Here is a 14838-nt window from a genome sequence, read left to right as displayed (position 1 = left end):
ATGATTATGTTATTTAGATGTTGATGTGTAAGGGATCTAGATCTTATTATCCTTTGTTCCCTAAATTAAGTGTTCTTTAGTTGTCTTTATTTTTTTCCAAAATTGTAAAATATCAGATGTTATGTATTGTCAAGATAAAGAAAGACAAAGAGAAGAGACTGAACCATAATGTGATATAAATAAATGTGAAATGATTTGCATGTTTCCTGATTTCCATATGTGATGTCAGGGTGTTCCCCCCCTAATGATTGCAGCCGTTATATAGGAGACATTGTACAAGTGACATCTCAGTAGTCTGTGTGTGTCAGTGCAGAGACATCAAAATGGGTTCTCAGGGGATTCTACTTCCTCTCATACTGATTTATATTCAGGGTGAGACTTCAATAAAGATGTAAAGGAGAGAAAGCTTATACTTTTTTTGTGTATACAGAAATGACTATTTTCTTCACCATCCTCAGGTTCCTGGGCACAGATTACACTGAGACAGACTCCGAATGACATCACTGCGACTCTAGGACAGACAGTCACCATCTCATGTCAATCCAGTACTGGTATCGGCAGCTACTTACACTGGTACCAGCAGAAACAAGGACAACCTCCAACACTGATTATCAGCTATGCGACCAATCTGCAATCTGGAGCCCCAGCCAGGTTCAGTGGATCTGGATTTGGAACAGATTTCACTCTCACAATGAGAGATGTTAAAGATGAAGATGAAGCAGTTTATTACTGTCAGCAGAGTAACAAGCTCCCTCTCACACAGTGATACAGAGCCGTACAAAAACCTCCTTCCTCTTTTACATGCAGTGAATATGATATAAGAAACATGGTCTTGGAAACCTGACAGATCTTCATGTATCTGATTTGTTAGATGTAATGTTGCTGGTGACAGTGTAAGTGTAAAGACAAATTCTTGGATGAGGGATTAGACCTCCTGCCCAGTTTTTATTGTTGTCTCCACCAGGAGATTCACCCCTTTATTTCTCCTGATGATACAGTTTTGTAACCAAGGAAAGAGGTGAGTAAATCCTCCATTTGCGGCATCTGTTCCTGGGACAACTCTCTAGGGGAAAATTCCCTTCATATTGGAAAGATTTACTCAAATTTTTTCTTGCATCCTCAGAACAGGAAGTGAAGAATATTTCCAGGACAGTACTAAAATTAATAACTTAATTTAAAACTAATAAAAACAAATGTTTTGGCTATAATTAAACTTTAACAATATTAGATTTGGTATACAGACTGAGCTGTCCTCACCTGTGTCTATTAACCCCGTGTGTACCTTAGAGAGTCATGACACAAAGCTGCTGCCAAGTCCTCTAGTCTGGGAGACCTTTATGCTGCTGTCATACAGACTTTCTATATTCTTACAGCAAGCTGTGAAACGATGGTATGTGTTCGCTCACTTCCCAATCTACTGAGCCGACCTGTGACAGTTTCATTGTCACAGGTCGGCTCAGATTATCAGGCTGAGTGAAAATCACTCGTCTCATAATTCTCCTTTAAGGGTCTGGTATGGCTTTTAGGAGGAACCCTATGCTTTTTTTTTTAATAAAAAAAAGGTCCTTCCTAACATTCCTACCTGGTCTGGTATTGTTTGGGAGGGGGAACTGCACACTTTAAGGCCCCGTTCACATTGAGCGATTTATCGCGCGATTTTTGCAGCGATATCGCTCATATTTCTGCGCTATATTGCTCTATGTAGCTTCACCAATACATTTCAATGTAGCTGTTCACATCTCGTCGCTCAATATCGCTGGTAGCTTGTCGCTTCTACATGACCCTTTTTTAGAGCGATTTTGAGCGATATTGCTCCTGATTGCATACAGCCCAATAGGAAGATGTCGCGCGACACGTCGCTCAAAGTCGCGCGATTTCCATGTCGCTCAGTGTGAATGGGGTCTAAGAGTTAAAAAGAAATGTAATTTTTTTGTGTGGAAATGTCAGTATTGCTGCAGCAGGTTGTATACATCCTACAGATCCGCCACTTCACAGGCAGGTTAACGGGAACCCCCAGGCACGATATTTGAAGGAATTTAAGTCATGTTAAAATTACTGCTCCTTTAAAAACGTTTTTGATTTGTTTCTTTTTTCATTGATTCCTGTCAATGGGTCCTGTCCCCTAGGGCAGTACCTGGACCCCCATACACCTTTTATGGACAATAACTTGCATATAAGCACTCTTAAAGGGGACAATCATTTTTGAAAGTTCGACCCCCCATTGACTTACATTAGGTTCGAGTTCGTATTTGAACTTTTCGGCCGTTCGGGTGTTCGAATACGAACCGAACACGGGGGTGTCTGGCCCATCACTATTCCTGACCCGCTTCAAGCTGTTTTTGTATTTTTTTCATAGACTTGTAATAAACTGATGTGAACAAAATCCCATTGACACTGGCCATAAGGCTCATAAAGAGAGTTTTCAGTGAAGGAGGTGTCAGTTCTAATAATAAAAAATACCAGATTGATTCTGTTATCTTATTGCTACTGTTGGCTCTGCTGTATGTGGGCCACCACTGTCAGCCTCTTGTTATTTAATGACAGTGATAAGGCTGACAGCAGGAGCCCACTCACGTCAGGAGTCCTCAGGGAACCCCAGCTAAACAGCGAACGACGTTCGGCTATTCACTTCGGCTCAGTGCGGGTGATTTGAGCTTCATCGGCTGAAATTAGCTGTACTTCGCTTGCCTTTGGTCAGCCGAACATGCTCAGCATGTTCAGCATGTTCAGCTGAGCCAAAGTGTAGAGGAACTTCGACTCCAACATCCAACATCCAACATCTGGATCAGCTGAGCCAAAACCCTGACAAAATAAAATGTAAATGAATGAGAAAAAATGTTTCCAAATTATTTAAATTTTTTTTTTTATATAGGAAAATTCAAAAAAGTTAAGAAAATAAGAATTGAAAAAATTGAAAGAAAAGAAAAAAATAATTTAAAAAACAACGCACGCTGACCCGACCTGAATTTTTTTCCATTTATTTACTTTTTTTATATTCTTGCTCGCTACCACGGAGGTAGCAAGTAGAAGAAAAAAAAACCGTAAACAAATTTAAATTTATTTAAATAAAAGTAAAAAAATAGTGCAATTAAAAGAAAGTTAAGAAAATAATAAAAACATTTTTAAAGAAAATAAAAACAGCGTGGGGTCCCCCTCCCAAACAATACCAGACCATTTAGGTCTGGTAGGAAAGTTAGGAGGGACCCCATTTAAAAAGGAGAAAAAAGTGTGGGGCTCCCCCCAAAAGTCATACCAGGCCCTTAAGGTCTGGTAGGAATTTTAAGGAGGTACCCATGGGGGAAAATAGGACATTGGGTTCCCCCTAAAAATCGTTACCGGACCCTTGATCTGAGCACAGGCCTGGCAGGGCAGGTACGGGGGGGGGCGATCGGGCACCCCCCCTGCGATACCAGGCCACATGTCCTCGGCACTGGGGGGGTGCTTTTCCAGGGTCGCCCCTGGAAAAGCACCTTGCCACTGTGCCATTGGGGACAAGGGCCTCTTCCCCACAAGTCCTGGGGCGTTGGTTGTGGGGGTGCTGGCAGGGGGCTTATTCACATCAATACATTATTCAATAAAGGGGCACTTGGATGCGGCACCCCTAAATAAATAAGGAGTACTTGTACCCCTACCCATTCACTAAAGGGTTACATTAAATGTTTAAATTAGATGCCAGACTTTAAAAATATTCCTTTAATTGAAAAACAAAAAAACAAAAGATAGGTTGTTGACAAGTCTTTTAGTAAAAAAAACAAAACCCAAATTGATCCACCGACTTAACCCAGTATCAATAAAAAAAGAAATAAAATAAATGAAATAAAAAAATACAAATAAATAAAAAATAATGTAAAAAAACTACGCACGCCGACCCGACCGCATGCGACAGATTCTCGCCGCATAATGAAGCATCTGACAGATCCCTTATCCCATAAGGCAAGCGGATATTGCCTGGATCAACAATCTCCGATGCCTAATATACCTATAAGAACTCAATATCCAGTAATATTCTGTGCATTTAAGAATACATCCATTTTTTTAATGCAATTAACCGAGCTAGCTAGAACTAGCTCCTGGGGGAGTCTATTCCACATTTTCACAGCTTGAACTGTGAAGAATCCTTTCCGTATGCAAAGGTTAAACCTCTTTTCGTCCAGACGCAAAGAGTGCCCCCTTGTCCTTTGCAGTGACCTTAACGTGAATAATTTGGCACCAAGCTCACTATATGGACCATTTATGTATTTATACATGGTGATCATGTCCCCCCTTAATCGCCTTTTCTCCAGAGAGAACAAATTCAGGTCAGCTAATCGTTCTTCATAGCTGAGCTCCTTCATGCCTCTTATGAGTTTGGTCGCCCTTCGCTGCACTTTCTCCAGTTCCACAATATCCTTTTTGTGAACTGGTGCCAATAACTGAACTGCATATTCCAGATGAGGTCTTACTAATGCCTTGTACAGGGGTAGGATTATGTCTCTATCTGTGGAGTCTAGAGACCCCGTATAATACAAGAAAGTATTTTGCTTGCTTTAGAAACTGCAGCTTGGCATTGCATGCTATTATTCAGTCTATGATCTACCAGGGGGGGCGTGTCCGGCCGCCGATCGTAATGGCCGCATTGTAGTACTACCCGGCACTTACCGGTCTCCTCAGCGAGCGATCCTATCTATCACCAGCGGTAATATAATCCTCTTATCCTGCTCCATCAGGTACGATTATGAAGAAAAGGGGTAAAGGGCTTACTGTCTTCTATCTAGCCCGTCCGGCGGGAAATAAGCAAAATGGCGCTGGATCGAGGCAACCCACAGAGCGATCGAGATCACCGCGCTCTGACAGCTTACACTCCCTGCCATTTTCGGCTGCTCACAGACAGAGAGATGAGTCATCTCCACCTGACTCCCCTACCACTCGCAGCCCAGCTAAAAATAAACGATCTAAAGGAGCTGCTGCTGATCCATCCTCTGCCTGAGTAACTGTACAGAGTCCAATACAATCCCTTGCACCTGCTCTGGATATGTACCCCTCCACTACACAACCTGCTACATCTTCTGAGTCTATGATCTACCAGAACACCCAGATCTTTCTCCACCATTGACCCCCCCCAAACATACTCTCCCCAGAGTGTATGACACATGCATGTTTTTAGCCCCCAAGTGCAGAACTTTACATTCATCAAGATTAAACCTCATTTGCCAAATAGTTGCCCAATCACACAGTGCATTCAGATCTGCTTGTAAGTTGGAGACATCCTGTGAGGACTGTCAGAGGCATAACTAGAACCTTCAGGGCCCCAGTGCAAGAAACCATGAAGGGCCCCCCCCCAACCCCACAGCACTGCATGGTTAACAGGAAGGCTGCCGAGGTCCCCAGCAAGCGTGGGACCTCAGGCAGCCGCTTGTTTAAAATTTTAGTGCTGGTGTTCTGTCGAGAACTCCGACCCAGTATCTGCGTTTATGTACAGACGGGATTACCGAGGAAACCGGCATTTATTTACAAAGTATTTGTTTGTAATGGTTAATTGTGACCGCTAATGATATGCCGTCCATGGCAGTATATGATGGACAGGAATATTATTAACGATCACAATTAACGATTTAAACAAAATACTTTGTGAATAAATCCCGGTTTCCTCATTAATATTGGTCTGTGTGTAAGCACAGATGCTGAGGTCGGCAAATTCGACTAGGTCAGCGTTCTCGACAGAACACCGGTATCTGCGTTTAGTATCGGGGCATTTTCACGAGTATGAGTACTTGTGAAAATGCCCAGTATTAACACTGGTGTATCCCTACTTAAAAATATAATGCATTGCTGGGACTTGTAGTCCTACATAGTTGGTGCTATTCTGCATTGCTGTGTAATCATCATACAGCAATGCAGATTACTACCAGCTGTGCTGGACTACAAGTCCCAGCAACACACACACACAATCTCTCTCTTGCCAGCGCCCCCTCCCACTCCAAACTTACCTTCCCTCTCCTGCAGGCCCATGACCCTCTTCCTCGTCTTGGCGGCCAGGGGGCGGAGCTAAGAGACTACCCTCTTAGCTCCGCTCCTAAGAGGCGGAGTACATGCTGTGGGTGGCTGTGCGACAGGGAAGGAGTGCCACGATCGTGGGGGGCCCTCTACTTCCTTGCTGGGCCCCCCCAAGTGGTGGAACGCCAGGGCCCGGTCGCAATTGCGACCACTGCGACCCTGGTAGTTCCGCCAGTGAGGACTGTATTCCACTATATAACTTAAGTGTCATCTGCAAACACAGAAATAGTACTTTTAATATTAAATATATCTTTAATGAATCAACTCCAATTAGCCATTCTTCATTTGGGAAATATGCCTTTCTATATTCTAGAGTGATTTCAATCAATTCCAAAGCAAAAAATAAATAATCACTCAACATTAATGGCTATTGAAAAAAACACTTTTATAATTTTACAATACAAAGATACACTGACAATGAGTTGAATAAAAATGGTACATTTAAATTATTCATAAATTACTGTGTTTTCATCATTAATGAAGCGCATGTAGCAGCATACATTGTGACTTTGCCATGCAAAGCCTTACGTATATATTATGGGCCTGTTATATGAAATGCAATGAACGTATTAATTTTTTTTACATATTTGCTTGTTTTTTCTCTATACAATAAAAGATAAAAAATGTATTAAAAAAATTCTAGAAAAATAAAAGCATTTCTGTTCAAAGAAAACCAGCAGCCTTTGTGTATTAATATATAAGACAGTTAATAAGTGATTAGTAATTGAAATGTATGAAACGATCTTAATCATCATCTGTCAGCACTAAGGGCTCATTCACAATATTGCTTTGCATTAACATCCATTCTTATGTGTTGATAAACTTCTCTTATCTGCTCACATTTGGTCTGTTTAACCACTTGCTTACCGGGGTGTTACACCCCCTTCCTGTCCCGGCCATTTTTCAGTATTCAGCGCTGCGGTACTTTGACTGACATTTATTCCGTCATGCAACGCTGTACTGAAATACATTTTATACCATTTTTTGGAAACACATAGAGATTTCTTTTGGTGGTATTTAATCACCACTGGGGTTTTTATTTTTTACTTTATTAAGGAAAAATTACAGAAAATTTTGAAAAAAAAACAACACTTTTTCCTACTTTATATTATGAAACCTTTATTGTCACCCAATTTTTTGGTAAAATATAAAAGTCGGGGTCACATTGGGTAAATAGACACCAAATATGTCAAGCCTTAAAATTGTGTGCAAAATTGCAAAAACTACAATACACAAAATTGTCCATAGGCGACGCTTTAAAAGCTTTTACCGCTCATCAGTTCAGTGTTAACAGTAATTGATGGCCCTAGAATTTTTGCTCGCACTCTGATGTTCACGGTGATGTGTAACATGTGCAGCGCAATGGGCACAATCGTCGTTTTCGCAAGTAGGCGCACTTGTTGCATGTTTGCATGTGTATGTGGGGGCCGGGGACTTTACCATTTTTGCTGTGGGGTTTTTTTTTTGTGTGATTTTTTTTAAACATTTTTTTTTCACTTAACTCTATTGTTATCATATAGGGGACTAAGAAGCCCCCTATGTGAAAGCAAAGAGGATGTGACAGGTCCTCTTTATGGAGACATCAGGGGATTTAAGACCCCTAATGTCACCTAGAGGCCCCCAAAAAAGCTGATGGAGCAGATATCTGCATCACCAGCTTCTCCCCGGCTCGGTGCGCATGAGTGAGCAGAGCTAAAAGAAGGTTTTAAAAGGCCCGCTCACATTCAAGAAGCTTTAACTACCATGGTCGGCCGGGAATATGACATTGATTGGTATATGTGTTTGATAAGGGCAAAAGAAAAAAATACTATTGATCCTGCCAGAAATGCAGGGCTGTCCTGTGTCCTCTGTACACCTTCTATGTTCTCTCAAAGAGCCTTCCTAGTTCTTTTCATGGGCTAGAGAATGATGGGTCTAGTGTTTATTGCAGAGGTCTGAGAGTGGGAGTGGTTAAGAAGTTTAGTAAAACCACCAGTGCTGACACCACTCAGTCCACAAAAATGCTCTGTGTAGTTAGCCCACACCAGGACTAAGAAGCTGAGCGCATTTCTGGCAGATAGCTGGTATTTTTTTTTACTCGTAAGGTCTTTACAGGGAGAAGAGATGGGGAATGGGCATTGCAGAAATGTACAACATATGTTTATTCTTTTTTTTATAATTCTAACATGACATATGTTTCAAGGCAGCCTATTTATTTTGAAGGGGATGTCAATACACATCAGCACAAAAAAAACACACCTGTAGTATTGATTACAATTCAGAGCACCACAATGCAAAAGAGTATTCACATCTTTACATCTCTATATTTGTACTCTCTGTAGGTTTGTGTTGGGGTGTTATTCAGAATCACAATGAACACGTACCGGAAGTTTCCATAAGGTGCCGGAGTCTGTGCTGATACTTCTGAAAAAGGAAACATAATGGAATGTATTTAATAAAGGAATAAAGTCTGTTCACTTTGTTTTCTGAGAAAGGTGATATAATTATGTATTTATTTTAGTTTCCTTTGCACGTGACTGTGCATCCAAAATGAAAACGGCTGCAGTGTATTCACTAAGCTAAGCTTTACTAAGTGAACATTCTGTACTCCTTTAGTGAGTCAACCCCATTGACCTCACAGCTCTCTTGGGAAAAATAGATATGCACAAAACTCTTAGAATGTCTTTTTTTCAAGGTTACATGAAGGTGCATTATATTTTTAATTTACCGTTTTCTATATTCAAAATAAAGTCATATTTAAAAAAATTCTAGATAATAATATTTTAGAGAAAGGGTAATTGGTAGCTATGACTCATGGCTTTTATTTGCACTGGATAAGGTTATTTATTTACTGAATAATTAGTATAATCAGTTTTAAATCTCCTATTTTTTATTTTAATTTGTGTATCAGGGAACAGATGTAGATATAGAATTGAGGTGTGACATATGAAGATGTAATATGATTTGCATGTTTCCTGATTTCCATATGTGATGTCAGGGTGTTCCCCCCTAATGATTGCAGCCGTTATATAGGAGACAATGTACAGGTGACATCTCAGTAGTCTGTGTGTGTCAGTGCAGAGACATCAAGATGGGTTCTCAGGGCATTTCTACTTCCTCTCATTGTACTCGCCCTCTGCGGCAGTTCCCCATCAGGTCCATCAGCAGAGGTCGGGTACAATGCTAGTTTACTATTGACTATTGCAAATTGAAATAGCCAATAGTAATGTCCCAATGCTTTTCAATGGGAAATTTCCTTTTTTTTCTATTCTGACATCGATCGTGTCAGAATAAAGAAAAAAAAAGGCACAGCACTGTTTCTCTCCTGGGAGGCCGGGAGCGGGAGGCTCCCAGAGCGCCCGGGAGAGTTTTTTTTTTTTTTTGACAGCAGCAGAGCTGGTCCAGCCTGAAGTGAATAGCCGAACAGTGTTCGGCTCACTTCACTTCAGATCAGTCATTCAATCGGCTGCCCTCGGCAGCTTCGTGAATAGACCCCTAAGTGCCCATCCAGGCTCCCAAAGAAAGAGTACGCAGGAAGGACTATACAAGTCCCAACATTCAATGCATTGGAGGAAATTCGGCCAACCTATGAATCGACTAACAAAATAAAGCCCAGCTCTAAGGGCTCATTCATACCAATTGAATTGGAGTGCACTGGTCAGGCTTGCCCAAACACACTCCCAATGCATTGACAAGGAAATTTGCCTTATTTCCTATTAGTGCCGTTTACACCACCGTGCTGTTGAAAAAAAGTAGGACTACAATAGGCCACATTTGTACACTGCAGTTCATAATTATCAATAAAATGCAATTTTCTGACATTTCAATAATGCATCACATTGTCTCTTCACAGCACACTCATATAACTCATGTTGCTGGTGTAAATGGGCCTTGCTGGACAGATTGGCCTGTTGCAGGAAGTGGAAAAATGAGGAATATACATACCTGGAAACTAGGGATGCACTGATACCGTTACTAGTATCAGTGCTGATACCGCATATTTGAGGGAGTACTCGTACTCCCTCAAATGCTCCGATACCTTCCCCGATACCGAAACTTCCAGTCAGAGGAAGATTTCCTCTGACCGGCAGTGTCATAGGTGAACATGGTGCCAGCTTCCCGTGCGATCAGGAATCTGGTCGGCGAGTAGTGACCCGCTTCTCGGTTCTCTGCTGATTGGCCAGAAAGCCGACTCGATGCTGATTGGCTGGGAAGCCTGTTTCCCGGCCACTCACTATCAAGCCAGCCAAACAACATGGAGCTGGCTTCCCGGGCAATCAGGAACTGGGTGGTATGTCACTACCCACCGCCCGGCTTTCTGATTGCCCGGGAAGTCTGCTCCATGCCAGCAGAAGCACTGGAATCGGTACTCATACTCTATACCCAAAAAACAGTATCGGTGCATCCCTACTGGAAACATTTGAAAAATCCGTGCACCTGGGAATTAAGGTAGAACAGTGGGAGGCATATGGGGGATGGCCAAGGGTGGCAAGCCAACACGTATTGCGTTGACAGAGAAAGAAGTGTTCATGTGTTTGTTCCAGTGATGCTAGGAAAACACTCAATGCATGGTGCACCCCAGATGATAGGCAGAATGGCGTGGTGCTCTCCCAGTGGTAGTTTTTTAGTCAGGCTGTGGGTAAACTGTAATGGGCCTACAGGTATTGCAATTAAACTTACCTACACATTTTAAAGCTACACAGTGTTTATATAAGTATGGGGCACCCTTGAATGCATAGTGCATGTTATTTCAAAATTAATTTGAGGCAGCCAATTAATTTTGAATGTACCGTCAGCACACCTTGGTGCAAGGAAAAAAAACACAACTGTACTATTTTTGACAAAGCTCACAGCATATTACAAATACTGTAGGGAGAACCTGAGCTCCTCCGAAAAAGAGAGTGCCATGGGTGCTTCCACCCAATCAGCTGAGTGCTGTGGTACTCCCTGCCCCGCAGCTGCATGTAAACAGTATTGCGGGACACCTGTGATGATTTAATTTACCTTGTATGTCCATATGGCCATAGTAGGTAAATTTAATTTACCAAATAATGTGTGGCCGTATAAGGTCAATTACATTACTGCATCCAACCCCTTTGCTTACTTCCACAGCTGACTGGGTGGCACACAAGGAGCTTCCTTCCATGTTTGGGAGAATCTCATTTAATATTCTGAGGAGCTCAGGGTCAGACCAAAATCAGTCTGAACCTGAGCGCATTCCCTACTTACAAAGATAATTTACACCTGTTTCCTGTGGTATGTTATATTGCAGGTGCATTGTTACTGACTGTACATGTGCATAAAACATAGATACCTGCGTGTTAACACATAGGGGTCTATTCACAAAGCTGCCTAAGGATCTAGCCGTAGCTTTGGCTGATCCTTCAGCTAGCTACGGCCCAAGGACCCCCTTGGTTCAGTAGAACCGAAGGGCTACTGTACGGGCTATTCACTATAGCCCGTACAGCTCCCAAAGTTGGCTGAGCATATGTTTCGGCTCCACTGAGCAAAGGTGAAAGCCAAAGCTGGCCGAACGGCCGGCCATTGGCCGGCCAACAGCCTGCTACTGACAGCTGGGCGGAGCCAGCCGTCATCTCACGGCTGGCTCCGGCCACTTGCAGAGATAGATCAGCGTCCTCTGATTACCAGGTAACTAGGGACACTGACCTGTCATTACACTGAGAACTCGGCAGAGTCGCCGTGATATCACGGCGTTCTCAGTGTCTAAGTTCAGCATCCCTGGTTACCTGGTAACCAGAGGACGCTGACCTGTCATTACGATGAGAGCTTTGCAGAGCCGGCGGTGATATGAAAGCCGACTCTGCTGAGCTCTCATGGTACTGACAGTGTTCGGCCGACCCGAAGCCAGCCGCAGCAAGCCGATGTACGGCTGATTTTAGTAGGTGTACAGTATGGCTGAAATCAGCTGTACAAGCCTGAAGTGAATAGCCAAACAGCATTCGGCTCACTTTACTTCGGGTCTGTTATTCACACTGCTGCCTACGACAGCTTCGTGAATAACCCTTGTAGAAAGGAAGTGGCTGCAAAAAGGCTGCCAGAGATCAATAACACTGAGCTGCAACAAAGCACAAAAAAGGTGGACACACATTGCTTTAACAAGCTAAATTATATTCAGTTCAGTTTATATATACTTTAAACGCAAAGCGACAGCACATTAGACATGTGCACTGTCAAAAAATTCGTTTAGTTTAGTTTCGTTTTAAATTCGGATTTGTGTTATTTCGTTTTTCGGGATTCGCGTGTGAAAGTCAATTCGGATTCGGAATTCGGACGAAATTCGGTAGCGGTAGTTCGAACGTTCGTTTCGTTTTCTGTTCTTATTCGTTTCTTATTCGTTTCGTTCGTTTGCAGCAAAGTGACATTTGAGGGGGAAAAAATATTTTTCTCCTTCTCTAATGTCACTTTGCTCCAACGAACGAAACGAATAAGAAACGAATAAGAAACGAATAAGAACAGAATACGAAACGAACGTTCGAACTACCGCTACCGAATTTCGGAAATGGAAATTCGGATTCGTTTGCATTCGTTATGTCTGTAATTCGGAATTCGGATACATCCGAATGTCCGAATTTCCGAAAATTCATCCGAATTTCGATTCGGAACGAAACGAATCGCACATGTCTACAGCACATACAGTCACACATTGGTTTGAATTTACTAAAAGCAAATGCACAAGAACATGAAGAATGTATTCAGTAAATGCAATCTCTTAACTGATCTGACACAGTGTACACTCATATTCAGTAAATTTGTTGAGGTCTATGTGTGCAGTGTGCATTGAGTATGGAAATATTGGTGCATTTCTGTTTATTTTACACAGCCGCTGCTGCAGTCGCTGCTATAGTAAAGGGCACGTCTCCGCTGTCATTTTGACAGCCAAGATATGCTGGCTATAGCAGCAGAGGGAAGGGTATTGGGGTGCATGTTATATGCCAAAGGCACTTCATTGAAGTTTTTAAGGAGTATATAGTTTTTAAGGAGTTTTTAAGGAGCCCACTTTAATCCCTAACTGGTTAAAGTGGGCCAAATGTGTTTAAATAAATTCCTGACATGTCACGTTAAACAGCATTAGTTTAATATCTTTTTAAACAAAGCTCCAACTTCTATAATTAAAAAGCCACCCATGAGCTTCAGTCCAATGGATGTGCAATGTGGGAATTTGTGAGAGGTTTTAATTTTTGAATAAAAAAGTTGTCAAAAAGTGTATGTTTTAATTTATACTAAAACTTATTTTATGACACGCACATACGATCCTTCTCATCTTTTGTAAAGCTAAGCACACACCTTGTGGACACTGCATAAAAAATAGACACTAATTGCCACCTGTTGAAATAAAGAGAGTTGTGGCCCCCATAACTCTTGCAATTTGCAAATATTAGCAGCATATTATGGCACAGTTACCACCCAAAATTAGTGAATTGAAGGCAAGGTGTCCTATAGACCTCAAACCAATAGACAGATTGAATTAGACAAAATTCCCAATTACATTTTCTAAAAAAGTCCTCATTTTCAGGCTTTCCTCTTTTTTTGCCATCAGAGGTTCAGAAAAAAAATAATAATAATTCTGTCTTCTAAACCTTGTATCCATAAGTCATGGAGAGATCATATATTGGGCTAAAGATGGACTGACCTTCCTATCATTTTAACGATGGCTCTGTTTTTTTTTTTTTTATAGCTATCTAAAATATATGTTAGGATAATGAAAGATCGGTTTCTATTCAATTTCATGTTATGCTCTGTGAAGCATTCTTTATAATGAACATAAGGGGGTACTATTGCACTAACAATAAAGAATACTTTTAATATTTGCATGGGTGTATTAAATGATAGCGCTGAAGGCATTGTACTAGGCATGTCCCGATACCACTTTTTCAAGACCAACTACAAGTACAAGTACTGTCCCTCATGTACGTGCCGATACCAATTACCGATACTTTTTCTTAAAGGGACATCTGTCATTTTTCTAAAACAATTCAGACTAATGATTTTAGGGCAGTTTCTCACCAGGGCTGCGTGCATTGGAGGTGACAGGCTCTCTTTAAGGTGATATTAGGGGTCTTTTAGACCTCTAGTGTCACATTTCCACTTCACTGGATTCACTGAATATAAATACAGCAGGCAGTGGCTGAGAGCAATAGCCAGCCTGCTATTGGATATTTTAAATGGCAATAGCCAATGGCAGGCTGGCTATTGTACCGGCCCACTGCCTGCTGTCAATCAGCAAAGGAGGGAACTGAAGACAAAGTTCTCCATTAGGTCCTCTCTGCTGATTGACAGCAGGCAACGGGCGGGTACAATAGCCAGCCTGCTATTGGCTATTGCAATTTAAAATATCCAATAGCAGGCTGGCTATTGTTACAAGTGTCCATTCCTTTTCCACTTGATGAAACTGTTTGCTTTTGGTGATATATCTCAGTGTCAACTGTCCGTGCTCCTTATGTGTTTAATAATAATGCCCTCACCAGACGTACACAGAAGTTTTCCCTCTCAATGAAAGAAGGCAATGTCCATTCTGTCTGTAGGCAAGATTTACAGCTTCTCTCCTCTCCTCCCCCATGGGGGGGGATGCGGGGGAATTCAGAGTCTCAGCAATAGTCTCCTCTCCCCACTCGTGCTGGCTACAGAGGTCTGTGAAAGGGACACAGACTGCTGCAGCCAGCACCAGTAGGGAGAAGGGACTGTCCACACAGAACACTTACCGCCCGCCACGCTGTCACACTTCTGGAGAGGTCAGAGCGGAGAGGTGGAGAGGTATTCCGGGGGAAGGGCTATGCGGGTCAATGGCCGAAGCTAGTTGAAAAAATT

General features: G+C 42.0%; 1 long non-coding RNA gene across 1 annotated transcript; it reads left to right on the top strand.

The window, feature by feature from the left end:
* Positions 1-303: 303 nt before the first annotated feature.
* On the top strand, positions 304-693 carry LOC108802135. The gene is made up of 2 exons (XR_001942200.1): positions 304-372; positions 459-693. It is a non-coding gene; the product is annotated as an uncharacterized LOC108802135 (long non-coding RNA).
* The last annotated feature ends 14145 nt before the right edge of the window (positions 694-14838 follow it).

Source organism: Nanorana parkeri, unplaced genomic scaffold, assembly GCF_000935625.1.
Source record: "Nanorana parkeri isolate BGI_ZX_2015 unplaced genomic scaffold, ASM93562v1 scaffold2675, whole genome shotgun sequence".
Taxonomy (NCBI): domain Eukaryota; kingdom Metazoa; phylum Chordata; class Amphibia; order Anura; family Dicroglossidae; genus Nanorana; species Nanorana parkeri.
This window is presented reverse-complemented; position numbering and strand designations above follow the sequence as displayed.